The sequence below is a fragment of the Artemia franciscana genome, chromosome 7 (genome assembly GCF_032884065.1).
Source record: "Artemia franciscana chromosome 7, ASM3288406v1, whole genome shotgun sequence".
Classification (NCBI taxonomy): domain Eukaryota; kingdom Metazoa; phylum Arthropoda; class Branchiopoda; order Anostraca; family Artemiidae; genus Artemia; species Artemia franciscana.
In genome coordinates this window covers 30895030-30911206 of record NC_088869.1, presented here as the reverse complement: position 1 = coordinate 30911206, position 16177 = coordinate 30895030, and the positions used below count along the sequence as shown (strand labels likewise).

The window sequence follows — 16177 nt, the reverse complement described above, 5'->3', positions numbered from 1 at the left end:
GGAAAAATAAGCACAAGTACTAGATACGTGATTGACATAACCGCGACGGATCCGCTCTCTTTGGGGGAGTGGGGAGGGGGGTTAATTCTGAAAAATTAGAAAAATGAGGTATTTTTAACTTACGAAGAAGTGATCGGGTCTTAATTAAATTTGATGTATGGAAGGATATTATGTCTCAGAGCTCTTATATTAAATCTCAACTTTATCCTGTGAAGGAGGAAGTTGGGGGCCGGAACCTAAAATCTTGGGAAATGCTTAGAGTGGAGGGATAGGGATGAAACTTGGTGGGGAAAATAAGCACAAGTCCTAGATACGGGATTGACATAACCGGAATGGATTCGCTCTCTTTGGGGGAGTTGGGGGGATGTTAGTTCTAAAAAATTAGAAAATATGGGGCATTTTTAACTTGCAAAAGAGTGATCGTATCTTAATGAAATTTCATATTTAGAAGGACCTCGAAACTCAGATCTCTTATTTTTTTTTTCCCGACCAGGTCCAGTGTCATTAGGGAGGGGGGTGAAAATCTTGGAAAGCGCTTAAAGCGGAGAGATCAGGATGAAACTTGGTGGAAAGAACAAGCACAAGCACCTGACATTGAAGGGAGTTGGACGGGGAAGCCGGAATTCTTGGAAAACGTGAAATCGAGGTTTCACGAGTGGGTGATCGGATCTCAATGAAACTTGATATATGTATATATATATATATATATATATATATATATATATATATATATATATATATATATATATATATATATATATATGTATATATATATATATATATATATATATATATATATATATATATATATATATATATATATATATATATATATATATATTTATACAATACTTATATAAGAATTGGCGGTAATTTGTACAAGCAAATTGTGGGAATTCCCATGGGGGGGAATGCCAGCCCATTTATAGCTGACTTGTTTTTAAGTCAACTAGAATATAAATATATGATGGATAAGAATAATCCAAATAATTTAAAACAGGTTTTGTCAAATAATAAAAGATATTTAGATGATATTTTGGTCTTAAATTGTAAGGATTTCATTGATATTTCTAAAAATATATATCCATCAGAGCTTATTCTTGAAATTAGTCATGGCGCTGGTCATGAAGATCATTTCTTAGATTTAAATATTAATATTTGTGATAATAATAAATTAAGTTTTAAAATGTATAGTAAAACGGATGATTTTGATTTTGAAGTGATTAGTTTCCCATTCTCTGAAAGTAATATACACTCAAATATCACATATTCAGCGTTTTTCTGACAGTTACTTCGTTATGCAAGGATTTGTAGTAATTATATTGATTTTAAAAATAGATGTAAAATCTTAAGCCAAAAATTTTTATCAAGAGGTTTTTCTGCTAATAAATTAACTTGGCAATTTAAAAAATTTAGTTTTATAACGAACTTTTAAATAAATATCAAAGGAATTATCTAGAAATACTTAAAGAAATTTTCAACTAATTTCGAAGGTTCGAGAAATGATGTTGCAGCGCCATTTATTTTGAATTGTGTTTCTAATTTAGCGGATTTTTTTAAAAATTAGCCACATGGTAAAGATGAATTCTATAATTGTTTAGTTCAATCAGGTTTTTGCAATGTGTTAATATTTGTGATTTGGTAAAATTTATTATATTTAGTTTACCTATTGTTGCTAAAAAGAGGGATATATTAACAGGATAAGTTTGTTTTAGTGTTACTTGGTTGTTTTACATTTGCTGTTGTTTTTTTTCTTTCATAGGCATGTATTTTGGGGGTGATACCTGACACGGGGTTGCCATGGATATTCTGTGGTAACCACAACACTTGGCTGGGTAGAGAATTTAAAGTGGCGAAACCCTATAGGCCAGTGTATTCTCCTGATGAACCCTTGTGTTGGGTTGTTGCCTCTGAATTATTTGTCTTTATTATTTTTTCTATGGTTTGGTAAATGACGACTTATACTTATTGACGACATGACTGCCTGTCCATGAATTATTCTTTATGGTAGATTGTGTATGGCTATGCTGTTTGACCTATGTGATTGTATGGATGAGTAGGGTTAAGGCCTCATTCAAGTGCTGGTCTATATTAATCACTAATTTAGGAAAACAGTCTTCCTTTTCTCCTTCTGTCTCTTTTTTTGTGTGTGTGTTTGTGCTGTTGCATTGGTGATTTCTCTTTTCATGATATTATTCCAGGTTGGATCCAGTGCTGGTGGAGAAATGTTTTTAGTTTTCTCCCCGACAGACCTTTACCCTGGTTCAGGTTTTTAACCTGATATTGTTAATTATTGGTGAGATGGCACTTATGCAAATTTCATGTTCTTTCATGTTTTTGTTTATGTATTTATTGACCTTTTGACCTATTGACCTTGGCATGTTTTTTGGACTTTGATTGTTGGATTTTGTTTTGGATGTTGGTTTGTTTTGGATTTATTTTCAATAACTTTTTATGCAACAAAACACAAATATTAGCCTCGGAACTCGGAACGATTTTTTGAAAGTTAGTAAGTGTAAGAGTCGTTGTTTTCTTTGCCATGATCATTTTATCCCACGGACTTCTGTTAAGAGTACATTGTATAATAAAAATTTTGCATGCAAGTTACGTGGTAATGTTAATTGTAGAACAACCAATGTAATTTACCTATTAGAATGTAATAAATGCTGCCTACAAAATGTGGGGGAAACAACTAATAATATATATAAAAGATTTTCTGGACACAAGACAACAGTTAATAACGGAAAAACTAATAACTATCTAGTTCAACATTGTAATAATGGCAAATGTTCCATATCAGATATAACTGTCACAATTTTAGAAAATTTAGAATTAGAAAATTTAAATAAAGAAGAGAAGAATAATAGACTACGTAAACAGGAGGATTTCTGGATCCACACTCTTGGTACAGCTTATCCTTTTGGGCTAAATGATCGTGTAGCAAAATATGGTGACATGTCTCATGTTGTTGTTAAATGTATTGATGGTTTTATGGACCATCCTTCTTTTACTTGTCCTAATAAACGTAGAAAACGATCGAGAGGACATAGGAAAAATAATAGAAAAAATGAATTAGATGAACTTGTGCTTTCTATAGATCTATGCCAGCTACTTGAATCTAGGGGTATGATTTCTGTAATAAAATGTCTAAATAATTTATCCAAGAGGAATTTAATCAAACTTTTCTGGATTGTTAAGAATAATACAGCTCTTGAATATAATTTTAAAGTAATATGTGATACAATTTGCATTCTAACTAAAACGAAATTTATTTCAAAAAAGAAAAAATTCGATAAGATAAGTAATAAAGATAACAGATTATATTTACCTATTAATTTTACTTGTAAGCAGATTGAAGATATTAATTTACCAGAAATTTTAAATCAGCGGCATGTGAAACAGGCCCTTCCTAGTAATTTGAATTATAATGATAGTCCAGTTTTAACTTATAAATTTTCAAAAACTATTGGGCAAATTATTTTTAATTATCATTTAATACTATAAGGATTAGACAGTGATATAAATTAGAAGCCGGTTTGTAATTGTAAGGGACTTGGCCCATTTGTAAATCCTACTTACAAACATATTATAACAGGGGACTTGTCAATAATAAAGCAAGATGATCTTCAAATTATAATGAATAAAGGGGCTAATTTCCGTCTTTCTCATCATCTGAAACCATCGAGTGTTCTTGATGGCTTGGAAAATGATTTTGATTTATTTATTGATAAGTGGTGTAAGAAAGAGAATAAAAATAAAGAGAGTTTTCAAAGTTGGAAGAATTTAATTATTAGTAGAATAAGAAATAAAATATATTCTAACTTAAAAAATAGTAACACTAAATCATTATTTTACAATGCGAAGATTAAACAAGCAATTGCTAATCTACAGAATGAATTTGTAATTTTGCCAGTGGATAAAGCTAATAATAATTTTGCCATAATTTGTCAGAAGCTGTATTGTGATATCTTAAAAAGGGAGTTATGCACAACTAATGTTTACGAAAAGGTGAATATAGAAGATGAGAATTTAATTGAAAAGACTGAAGAAATACTTTTTAAAAATTTTAATATTAAAATAAATGACAATGATAAAAAGTTCCCTTTCCTATATTGGACTGTAAAATTTCATAAGAATCCCCCTAAACCACGGTTTATTGCTGGAGCAGCTAAATGTCCAACCTGCATTGCTGCTACTGACCTCTCTTTAATTTTAAAGGAAATTGTTAATAAACTTAAAACCTATTGTTCTGGTATTAAAAAATTTTCGAATTTTAATCCATATTCGAGTGTTAATAATTCACTGCAGGTGATAGATTCTTTAACAATGGTTTCAGCTAAAAGAATTGAGTCTTTCGATTTTGCGACAATGTATACTAATTTATCACTTAATGTAGTGTTAGATAATTTAAAAACGGTTATCAAGAAATCTTTCCTCTTATCTAGTAAAAGGTTCTTAAAAATAGACACATATAATAAAAAAGCTATATGGACAAATTGCTTTAATACTACAGTTAACTTGAGATGTTACAGCTTGGATATGATTTTTGAGTTATTAGAATTTGTTTTATACAATACTTATATAAGATTTGGTGGTAATTTGTACAAGCAAATTGTGGGAATTCCCATGGGGGGGAATGCCAGCCCATTTATAGCTGACTTGTTTTTAATTCAACTAGAATATAAATATATGATGGATAAGAATAATCCAAATAATTTAAAACATGTTTTGTCAAATAATAAAAGATATTTAGATGATATTTTGGTCATAAATTGTAAGGATTTCATTGATATTTCTAAAAATATATATCCATCAGAGCTTATTCTTGAACCTAGTCATGGTGCTGGTCATGAAGATCATTTCTTAGATTTAAATATTAATATTTGTGATAATAATAAATTAAGTTTTAAAATGTATAATAAAACGGATGATTTTGATTTTGAAGCGATTAGTTTCCCATTCCCTGAAAGTAATATACACTCAAATATCACATATTCAGCGTTTTTCTCACAGTTACTTCGTTATGCAAGGATTTGTAGTAATTATATTGATTTTAAAATTAGATGTAAAATCTTAAGCCAAAAATTGATATCAAGAGGTTTTTCTGCTAATAAATTAACTTGGCAATTTAAAAAAATTAATTTTCATTATAACAAAATTTTAAATAAATATCAAAAGAATTATCTAGAAATACTTAAAGAAATTTTCAACTAATTTCGGAAGTTCGAGAAATGATGTTGCAGCGCCATTTATTTTGAATTGTGTTTCTAATTTAGCGGATCTTTTTAAAAATTAGCCACATGGTAAAGATGAATTCTATAATTGTTTAGCTCATTCAGGTTTTTTGCAATGTGTTAATATTTGTGATTTGGTAAAATTTATTATATTTAGTTTACCTATTGTTGCTAAAAAGAGGGATATATTAACAGGATAAGTTTGTTTTGGTGTTACTTGGTTGTTTTACATTTGCTGTTGTTTTTTTTCTTTCATAGGCATGTATTTTGGGGGTGATACCTGACACGGGGATGCCATGGATATTGTTGCCTCTGAATTATTTGTCTTTATTACTTTTTCTATTGTTTGGTAAATGACGACTTATACTTACTGACGACATGACTGCCTGTCCATGGATTATTCTTTATGGTTGATTGTGTATGGCTATGCTGTTTGACCTATTTGATTGTATGGATGAGTAGGGTTAAGGCCTCATTCAAGTGCTGGTCTATATTAATCACTAATTTAGGAAAACAGTCTTCCTTTTCTCCTTCTGTCTCTCTCTTTTTTTTCTTTTTTTTTTCTTTTTTTTTTGTGTGCGTTTTTGCTGTTGCATTGGTGATTTCTCTTTTCATGATATATATATATATATATATATATATATATATATATATATATATATATATATACATATATATATATATATATATATATATATATATATATATATATATATATATATATAGGAGAATCTTATGTCTCAGATTCTTCATTTTCAATTCGAATCGGATCTGGGGATTTAGAGGGTTGGAGGGGGGAAAACAGAAATCTTGGAAACCACAAATCCTGGAAAACGCTTAGAGTGGATATATCGGGATGAAACTTGATGGGAAGAATAAGCACAAGTTATAGATACGAGATTGACATAATTTGTACGAATCTGTTCTCTTTGGGGGAGGTGGGGGTTGTTAATGTGGAAAAATTAGAAAAATTGAGGTATTTTTAACTTAAGAATGGGTGACCTGATCTTAATAAAATTTGATATTTAGAGGGAACTCTTGTCTCAGAGCTCTTATTTTAAATCCCGGCCAGATCTGTTGACATGGGGGAACCAGGAGGGGGAAACAAGAAATCTTGGAAAATGTTTATAAATGTCGTAGATACGTGACTGATGTAACCGGACTGGATACACTTTCTTTGGGGGAGTTAGGTGGTGGTGTTCAGTGTTTTGGCGAGTTTGGTGCTTCTGGACGTGCTTTTACGATGAAAATTGGTAGGCGTGTCAGAGAGCTGTACAAATTTACTTGATAAAGTTGTTTTCCCCGATTCGAACATCTGGGGAGCTGAAGGGAGAGGAAAAATTAGAAAAATTGAGGTATTTTTAACTTGCGAGTGGGTGATCGGATCTTAATGAATTTTGATATTTAGAAGGACCTCGTGACTCAGAGCTCTTATTTTAAATCCCGACCGGCATTAAGCCTCTGATTTTCCTTTTAAAACGATCTATTGATTCTTAGAATTTTGCTAGAGCTCATACCATATGAGCTCTTGGCTCTTGGCTCTTCCAACCTCGTCACAGCTCTTGTTATTATTTTTTTCAGTTTTTTTATCAGTTGTTTTCAGTTTTTATTTTGTTTCTATTCTTTTTCTATTCATTTTTAGGTTTGAGAGCAGAGCACAAAAAAATCATTGCAATAATAAGCATTCCTTTCCTGAGGATGAAAATATTATAGTCTCTGATATAGGACAAAGGCATTTCCTCTATGCCTCATGATGATGAACTCATAAGAAATTTACTTGAATTCAAGAACACAAATCCAATATTATTGGACCAATATATTACCCAATATAATTATTTTATAATATATAAAATTCCGCGTACAAAATTAATGGCAATACGTTCTTTGAAATACAAAAATTATGCTGTTAAAATTGAAAAATGTGCATCGTCAGAACTCTTTCGTAAATTATATTTTTGTAGGGGATTGTGTAAAGGTGCTCCCCCTTGAACTTTATTTAGTATCTCACTTGAAAAATGTGTAAAGCTTCAAAGCTTTTTAAAGTTTTGAAGTTACAAGTTTTTAGGTTTTAACTGAAAAAACTTAGTTTCAAAGTTTTTTTTTAATTTACAGTTTATAGTTTTGAAGATTTTAATTTTGAAGTTTACATCTCAAAGTTTCTTTTTTCTGGCCATTAAATTTTTGCTGTAAACCTTAAATTTGAAGTTTTGATATTTTAGTTTTAGTTATGTGGTTTTACGAAGTTTTTTTTTTATTCAATTGTCAGATTTAAAGTTTTAATTTTTAAGTTAATTTTAAAAATTTTAATTTTAAATTGTCATTTTTAAAGTTTAAAGTTTTTATAGTACTTGGTATCTATCAAATGACATATAGCGATCGCACATTTCGTCGGTCGGTCTGTCGGTCTGTCTGTCTGTCCCGGTTTGATACTTTAGGCACTTCCAGGTAAGCTAGGACGATGAAATTTGGCAGGCGTATTAGGAATCAGACCAGACTAAACTAGAATATGTCATTTTTCCCGATTAGATCATCTGGGGGGGGGAGTGGGGAGACGGTTAAATCGGAAAAATTAGAAAAAAGAGGTATTTTAACTTACGAACGGGTGATCGGATCTTAATGAAATTTGATGTTTGGAAGGATATCGTGCCTAAAAGCTCTTCTTTTAGATCCCGACCGAATCCAGTAACATTGGGGGGGGGGGGAGTTGGCGTGGCCTAAAATCTTGGATAACGCTTAGAGTGGAGGGATTGGGATGAAACTTGGTGGTAAAAATAAGCAAAAGTCCTAGATACATGATTGAAATAATCCCTTGATGGATCAGCTCTCATTGAGGGAGTTGAGGGGGGAGGGTTTATTCTGAAAAATTAGAAAAAATGAGGTGTTTTTAACTTACGAGGGAGTGATCAGATCTTAATGAAATGATGTCGTGTCTCAAAAACCTTTTTCTAAATCCCGACCGGATCCAGTGACATTGGAGGGAGTTGGGGGGGGACTTAAAATCTTGGACAACGCTTAGAGTGGATGGATCGGGATGAAACTTGGGTTGACAAAATAAGTACAAGTCCTAGATACGTGATTGACATAACCAGAACGGATCCGCTCTCTTTGGGGGAATTAGGGGGAAGGGTTAATTCTGAAAAATTAGAAAAATGAGATATTTTTAACTTACGAGGGAGTGATCGGATCTTAATGAAATTTGATATTTGGAAGGATATCGTGTCTCATAAATCTTTTTTTTAAATCCCGACCGGATCCGGTGACATTGGGGAGAGTAGGGGGAAGGGTTAATTCTAAAAAATTTGAAAAAAGAGTTATTTTTAACTTAAGGACCCCGTAACTCAGATCTCTTATTTGAAATCGCGACCGGATCCAGTGTCATTGGGGGGGGGGGGCCGGAAATCTTGGAAAACACTTAAAGCAGAGAGATCAGGATGAAAATTGGTGGGAAGAATAAGCACAAGTCCAAGATACGTGACTGACATAACCGGACCAGATCTGCTCTCTTTGGTGGAGTTGGGGGAGGGGGGAGTTTTTCGGAAAAAATAGATTAAATGATGTATTTGTAACTTAATGAAAGATCTTGTAATTTGTAACTTAGATCTTAATGAAATTTGATATTTAGCAGGATATTGTGCTTTAGAACTTTCATTTTAAATTACGACCAGATCTGGTGATATCGGGAAGAGCTGGACGGGAAAACCGGAACTCTTGGAAAACGTGAAAATCGAGGGATCTTACGAATGGGTAATCGGATCTTAATGAAACTTGATATATAGAAGAATCTTATGTCTCAGATGCTCCATTTTCTATTCGAATCGGATCCGGGGACAAAGAGGGTTGGAGGAGGGGAAACAGAAATCTTGGAAACCGGAAATCTTGGAAAATGCTTAGAGTAGAGAGATCGGGATGAAACTTGATAGGAAAAATAAGCACAAGTTATACATTCGTGATTAAATAATTGGAACGGATCCGTTTTCTTTGCGGGAGCTGGGGAGTGTTAATTTGGAAAAATTTGAAAAATTGAGGGATTTTTAACTTAAGACCGAGTGACAGGATCTTAACAAAATTTGATATTTAGATGGAACCCATGTCTCAGAGCTGTTATTTAAAATCCCGACTAGATCTGTTGACATTGGGTGGAGTTAGAGGGGGAAACCGTAAATCTTGGAAAATGCTTATAAATGTCTTAAATAAGTGATCGATGTAACCGGACTGGATCTGCTCTATTTGGGGGAGTTAGGGGGGTTCGGTTCAGTGCATTGGTGGGTTTGGTGCTTCTGGACGTGCTAGGACGATGAAAATCAGTAGGCGTGTCAGAGAGCTGCACAAATTAACTTGATAAAGTCGTTTTTTCCCGATTCGACAATCTGGGGGGCTGAAGGGAGAGGAAAAATTGGAAAAATTGAGGTATTTTTAACTTACGAATTTTCATATTTAGAAGGACATCGTGACTCAGAGCTCCTATTTTAAATCCTGACTGGCATTAAGCTTCTGATTTTCCTTTTAAAGCAATCTATTGATTCTTAGAATTTCCCTAGAGCTCTTACCATATGAGCTCTTGGCTCTTCCGACCTCGTCACAAGTGCCATATTAGCTCTTAGCTCTTGTTGTTTTAATGTTTCCGTTTTAAAGTTTAGTTTTAAGTTTTAAAGTTTTAGTTTAAGTTTAAGTTTTAAAATTTTAAGTTCTAAACAATCAGTTTTAAAATAAGTCTTTTTAACATTAAATTTCCAGTTTTAAAGTTTTGATTTAAAAGTTTCAATTTTACAGTTGGTTTTAGAAGTTTTAGTTTAAAATTTGTAGTTTAAAATTTTTTGTTTTAAAGTTTTCTGTTTAAAGCCTAGTTTAAAAACTTTCAATTTTAATTTATCAGCTTTCTAGGTTTCATTTTCTCTTAATTTTTTATTAAAAAGTCTTACGCTTAAACTTTTAGTTTTAAAGTTTTTGTTTTTAAAGTTTTACTTTTAAAGTTTTATAAATAATGTTTTTGGTTTAAAAATATCAGATTTAAAGTTTACATCTTGATTCATTTGCTATAAAAGTTTTACTTTTAAAAGATTTTATTTTGAAGTTTATAAGTTAAAACATTACAGTTTTAAAGTTTAGATCTTGAAGTTTCTTTCAATTTTGTAGTTTCAGCCTCAAAAGTTTTTTCTAGGTTTTTAAATTTAAAGTTTTACACTTAAAGTTTTAGTTTTAAAAGTTTTTAGTTTTAAAGTGCTAGTTTCAAAAAGTTTTTGGTTTAATTTTTTAATTATGAGTTTTAAAGTTTAGGCTTCAAAGTTCTTTTTAATTTAATTTTTTTAATTTAAATTGTTTAGATTTTAATATAAGTCACAGTTTTAAAGTTTGAGTTTTAAGTGTTTTGTTTTTAAAGCAATAGTTTTAAAAGTTTTAGGATTTAAGGTTTTACCTTTAAAGTTTTATTTTAGTGTTTTAATTTTTTTCTGGCTTTAAAATTTTCCTTAAAAACTTTTATTTTGAAGTCTTAGGTTTTAGATTTTGGTTTTGCAGTTTTAGTTTTAAGATTTCACTCAAGTTTTTTGCTTTGTATTTTCTTTTTTAAAGTTATAATTTTAAATTTTCAATTTTAGATTTAGTTTTAGAAGTTATTAGTTTTAAATTGTCAGTTTTAAAGTTTGGGTCTTAAAGTTCTTTTTAATTTACAAGTTTAGTTAACAATAATAAATTTAAAAACTTTTTTTTTTTAGTTTTAAGGTTTTAGTTTTAAAGTCTTACTTTTAATGTTTTAACTTTCTAGTTTTACACTTTTTGTTTTAAACAAAAGTCTTAGTTTTAGTATTTTAGTCATACAAGTTTAGTTTTAAAGGTTTTAGCTGTAAAACCTTTTAGTTTTAACGTTTTATCACAAAGTTTTTAGTGAAGATTCCCACAAAATAAAAAAAAAGTATTCTTATAAAACATAAAATACTTCATTTAGGTTAGTTTTGATGTTTACACCTTTTAAGTTAGGTTAGTTTACGCGAGATTTACGCTACAGCCACTGCAGTAGGCCTTACGGAGCATTACTACTTATATATCCTTAGAATCTTCATAACAACAACTTAAAATTGTCATCGAAGTTCTGGAGTTTCGGTCGTTATTAGGCTTCCTCAGTTACAAGCAGATATTCCCCACTGGCCCTGAAGAAACAAGTCACGCAAGAATGCGTCATTCTCAGATACAACCAGTGGTTCCTCACTTGACTAGCGGTCCCTCCGAAGGGATTTGTTGCTGGGCTAAGTTAGAATTGACTGGGATGCCCAACATTTGAATTAGTTTCTAGGGGTCACCCGTTGGAATTTGATGCTAAGGACCCCGTATTGTTAGGTGAGGCTAGGGTCCCAGGGAAATTGGATGCTATCCCCCCCCGACGGAATTGGATTCTAGCGCCCCGTTGGAATTGGATGCTAGGGCTCCGTTGAGACTGGTTGGTAGGGGACTGGTGGAATTGCTCGCAACAGTCTGGCGTCTTTAAAGTCCCTCCATAGCGGGTGCTCAAGGTTTTTCTTGGCACTCGAAGGCTTTTAAACAATCAAAAAAACTATTATGTAATTTCTACATTTGGATCTTGACTAGCGGACTCAGGATGTTTTTTCCTGGCCCTTGCGGGTTTTGAAAAAATCAAAGAAAAAATTATTGTGTAACAAGCACCACCATCTCTTAGAAAACATTCCGTATTACGTAACAAACAAAAAAACACGAAGTAAACAAACCCTATTACGTAACAAGAACCTATATTCATTTCCATGAGCAAGCAAACTCTATTATGTAACAAGTCATGTAATTTTTGTTGCGTAACAAGCACGTTTCGAAGAAACTTGATAACGCTGTTAAACTTCTTTGCCCTCTTAAACCACTAAGGAAGAAAAGAGTAGCGGCTATGTGCCATTTTAAAAGTAGAGAGGGGATACTACTTATTTAGGTCTTTTGAAAGGGACGAAGGGAGATAGGTAGCCCACAATTATTTGTAAACCTTGGTTAGCCTTGAGATATCACTTTTCAGTATTTTTGTAGATGTTATCACTAATAAAAAAAAATTTTAAACACTATAAATTATTTCTATTTAGTGTAGAAGACATCCTGGCCTTTAGAAGACTTTGGTAGCGTTGGTGTAGCCCTTGTTCATAGTAATTTCTATTCACTTTGAGTTTGACTTGATTGTTCATTTTAATTTCTGCTGGCTTAAGAGTCTCATTTATTCATTATCAGTACTTTCTGTAGATTTGAATTTTGAAATTTTCTATGTCATTATTTATGCTGGTCTTTGGTTTTACGATAACTTTAGTATACTTTTCTCTGAGAAACATTTTTTTCTGGAAGATATTTTTTTTATAATGGATTGAAAGGCGAAAAGATATTTCTCCTATGTTACTGTGATGATCTAGGTTAAAATCGAGCAAATAGCTTATAAAACATAGCATTTTTAGAGTGAAAAGAGGAGATGGGCAAGCTTGTACAATCACTTAATATAAGTTCAGAATTATTTATTAAATAATTTCTTGTATCTTTAATTTTATTTATTTTATATTTTATTTGTACTGTTGCTCAAAGAATGTCCCCTACACCAACCAAAATAATTATCTGCATACTAGTTAAATTGTACCGCTTTTTTAACCGAATTTAGCATAATAAAGATCGAATCGGCGTTGACTTAGTAAAGAGCGATATATTACAGATGTTTCCCCCACCCACGGGATCAAAAATTGAACAGGCAGTTGTAGAAACTTTGGGTGAGGGCTATGATTGACTCTTCATATATATATATATATATATATATATATATATATATATATATATATATATATATATATATATATATATATATATATATATATATATATATATATATATATATATATATATATATATATAAATAAGTTGTCTGTGTGTGGATCTGTGGATGGATCAGGTGACGTCATGTTTCGGCTGACGTCATGAAATTAGTTGCCATCATTTTTGCTTTGAAGGTGACGTCATTCAAGTTATATAAGACATATGTTCGCCGTCATGTTTCGGCTGACGTCATGAAATTAGTTGCCATCATTTTTGCTTTGAAAGCGTGACGTCATTCAAGTTATATAAGACGTATGTTCGCGTAGAATTCTATTAATGCTTAAGTTTATAATGACTGATGAAGATGCTCAAAGAGTCTATGCCAAAAAACTTGCTGCTGATAGAGAAAGTCAGAAAAGAAAGCGTGCCGAGGAACTACCAGAGCAACGCGAAAGCAGACTTGCTGCTAAAAGAGAAAGTGAAAAAAGAAGGCGTGCCGAGGAACTACTAGAGCAACGCAGAAGCAGACTTGCTGCTAAAAGAGAAAGTGAAAAAAGAAGGCGTGCCGAGGAATCAAAAGACCAGCAGGGAAACAGGCTTGAGGCTGATAGAGAAAGAAAGAACAGAAAGCATGCCGAGGAACTACCAGAGCAACGCAGAAGCAGACTTGCTGCTAAAAGAGAAAGTGAAAAAAGAAGGCGTGCCGAGGAACTACTAGAGCAACGCAGAAGCAGACTTGCTGCTAAAAGAGAAAGTGAAAAAAGAAGGCGTGCCGAGGAATCAAAAGACCAGCAGGGAAACAGGCTTGCTGCTGATAGAGAAAGTAAGAAAAGAAAGCGTGCCGAGGAATCAGAGCAATCTGAAAGTTATCGCCTGGCATTCAGGTACAACCCAGTCGATGATTATAGCTTGAGTAGATGTGTTCAAATCGGGACAATGTCTAAAATTTGTCCCTATTGCAAGGCCTTGAAATTCAATGGTGAAACAATGGGAATGTGTTGCGCCTCAGGAAAAGTTAAACTTCCTCTATTGGCTGCACCACCAGAGCCATTGAAGACTTTCCTTACTGGAACTACGTCAGAATCTAAGCGTTTTTTGTCAAAAATCAGACAATACAACTCATGTTTCCAAATGACGTCGTTTGGAGCCCAAATCGAAAATCCAGATCAATTTATGTCTACTTTCAAAGTAAAAGGGCAAATTTATCATAAAGCAGGGTCCCTTCTACCATTCTCAGGCGAGAATCATAAATTTTTACAATTGTACTTCATCAGTGATAGAAATTCTGAATTGAATGCACGTTGCGAAATTTCTCCCAACGTTGAAAGGACAATCGTTTCCCAATTGCAACATCTTTTCCACGAAAATAATAAGTTAGTGCGTCTGTTCAAAACAGCCATCGATTTGATGCCTACTGATACTCATAAAATTGTTATTTCCGCTGACAAAACGCCTCCTGGCCAACATGTGCGTAGATACAATGCTCCGACTATCGACGAAGTGGCAATCGTTATGGTCGGTGATCAGTTTTTACCTCGAGATATTATTCTACATAAGCGAAACGCTCAGTTGTTAAGAATTGCTGAAACTCATCGATGCTACGATGCCCTACAATATCCTATCATTTTTTGGGATGGAGCCGACGGCTATCACTTTAATATTAAATTGATGAATCCAGCCACTAACAAAGAAATGAATAAGAAATGCAGTGCAATGCATTATTATTCCTAATAGACTAATGATTCGGCAGGATGAAGAAAATTATATTTTAAAATGCCGTGAATTGTTTCACCAATTTATGGTTGATATGTATGCTAAAATTGAATCAGAACGTTTGCTATATATCCGCCTGAATCAGACCAAGCTCCGCTCTGAACAATACATTCATTTGCGAGATGCAGTTATAAATGACGGTAATACCACAAACGTTTGAAGATTAACAATTTTACCTTCGTCATATGCTGGCAGTCCCCGTCATATGCATGAATATGCTCAAGATGCTATTGCGTATGTTCGTCCTCTATGGTCGTCCAGATTTATTTATTACATTTACATGTAATCAATCTTGTGACGAGATACTGCAGCTTTTACTTCAAGGACAATCGGCGGTTCATAGGCATGACATTACGGCACGTGTCTTCCGGCAAAAGTTGAAATCACTGATAAACTACCTTGTAAAACATGAAGTGTTTGGGTCAGTGCGATGCTGGATGTACTCAGTGGAATGGCAAAAACGAGGTTTGCCACACGCACATATACTAATCTGGCTACATAAAAAAATTACTTCAAACAAAATTGATGATGTGATTTCCGCTGAAATACCTGATAAAAATGTCGATAAGGGGTTACATGATATTATTGTAAAAAATATGATACATGGACCTTGCGGTGCACTGAACGAAAATTCACCATGCATGGCCAAAGGAAGGTGCACAAAGCAATATCCTCGACTTTTAGTACCCAAAACAATTACTGGCAATGATGGTTACCCACAATATAGAAGAAGTTCTACTGAAGATGGCGGTAAAACAGCAATAATAAAGAAGCGTAACGGTACCACCATCGAAGTAGATAACCAGTGGGTTGTTCCATATTCCCCTTTATTATCAAAAACATTTAATGCACACATAAACGTTGAATACTGTAACTCCGTAAAGGCAATCAAATACATATGTAAATACGTCAACAAAGGCAGTGACATGGCAGTTTTTGGCTTGCAGTCCGAAATCAAAGATTTCGATGAAATCGTAGAATATCAGGCTGGAAGATACATAAGCAGTAATGAAGCTGTTTGGCGAATTCTTTCATTTCCGATACATGAACGTAGTCCAGCTGTTGTTCACTTAGCGGTACATTTACAGAATGGTCAACGTGTTTATTTCACGGAAACCAACGTGCAACAAAGAGTCCTGAATCCACCGGATACAACATTAACAGCTTTTTTTTTCGCTTTGCAAAAATGATTCTTTTGCGAAAAAAACTGCTGTATACTGAAGTGCCTTCGTATTACACGTGGAATACTAAAAAATAAAGTATTTGAACGTCGAAAACAGGGTAAGTCAGTCGACGGCCAACCTACCATCTTCAAAGATACCACGATAGGAAGACTCTACACCGTTCACCCCAATCAACATGAATGCTTCTTTCTACGCCTGCTTTTGGTGAAT

The 16177-nt window shown here is 33.1% G+C and overlaps 1 protein-coding gene across 1 annotated transcript in view; it reads right to left on the bottom strand.

Annotated features, from left to right (window-relative positions):
• The window catches only part of LOC136029666 (glutamate receptor 1-like), a 155664-nt gene that overhangs the window by 95786 nt on the left and 43701 nt on the right, over positions 1 to 16177 (bottom strand). The window lies entirely within an intron of this gene.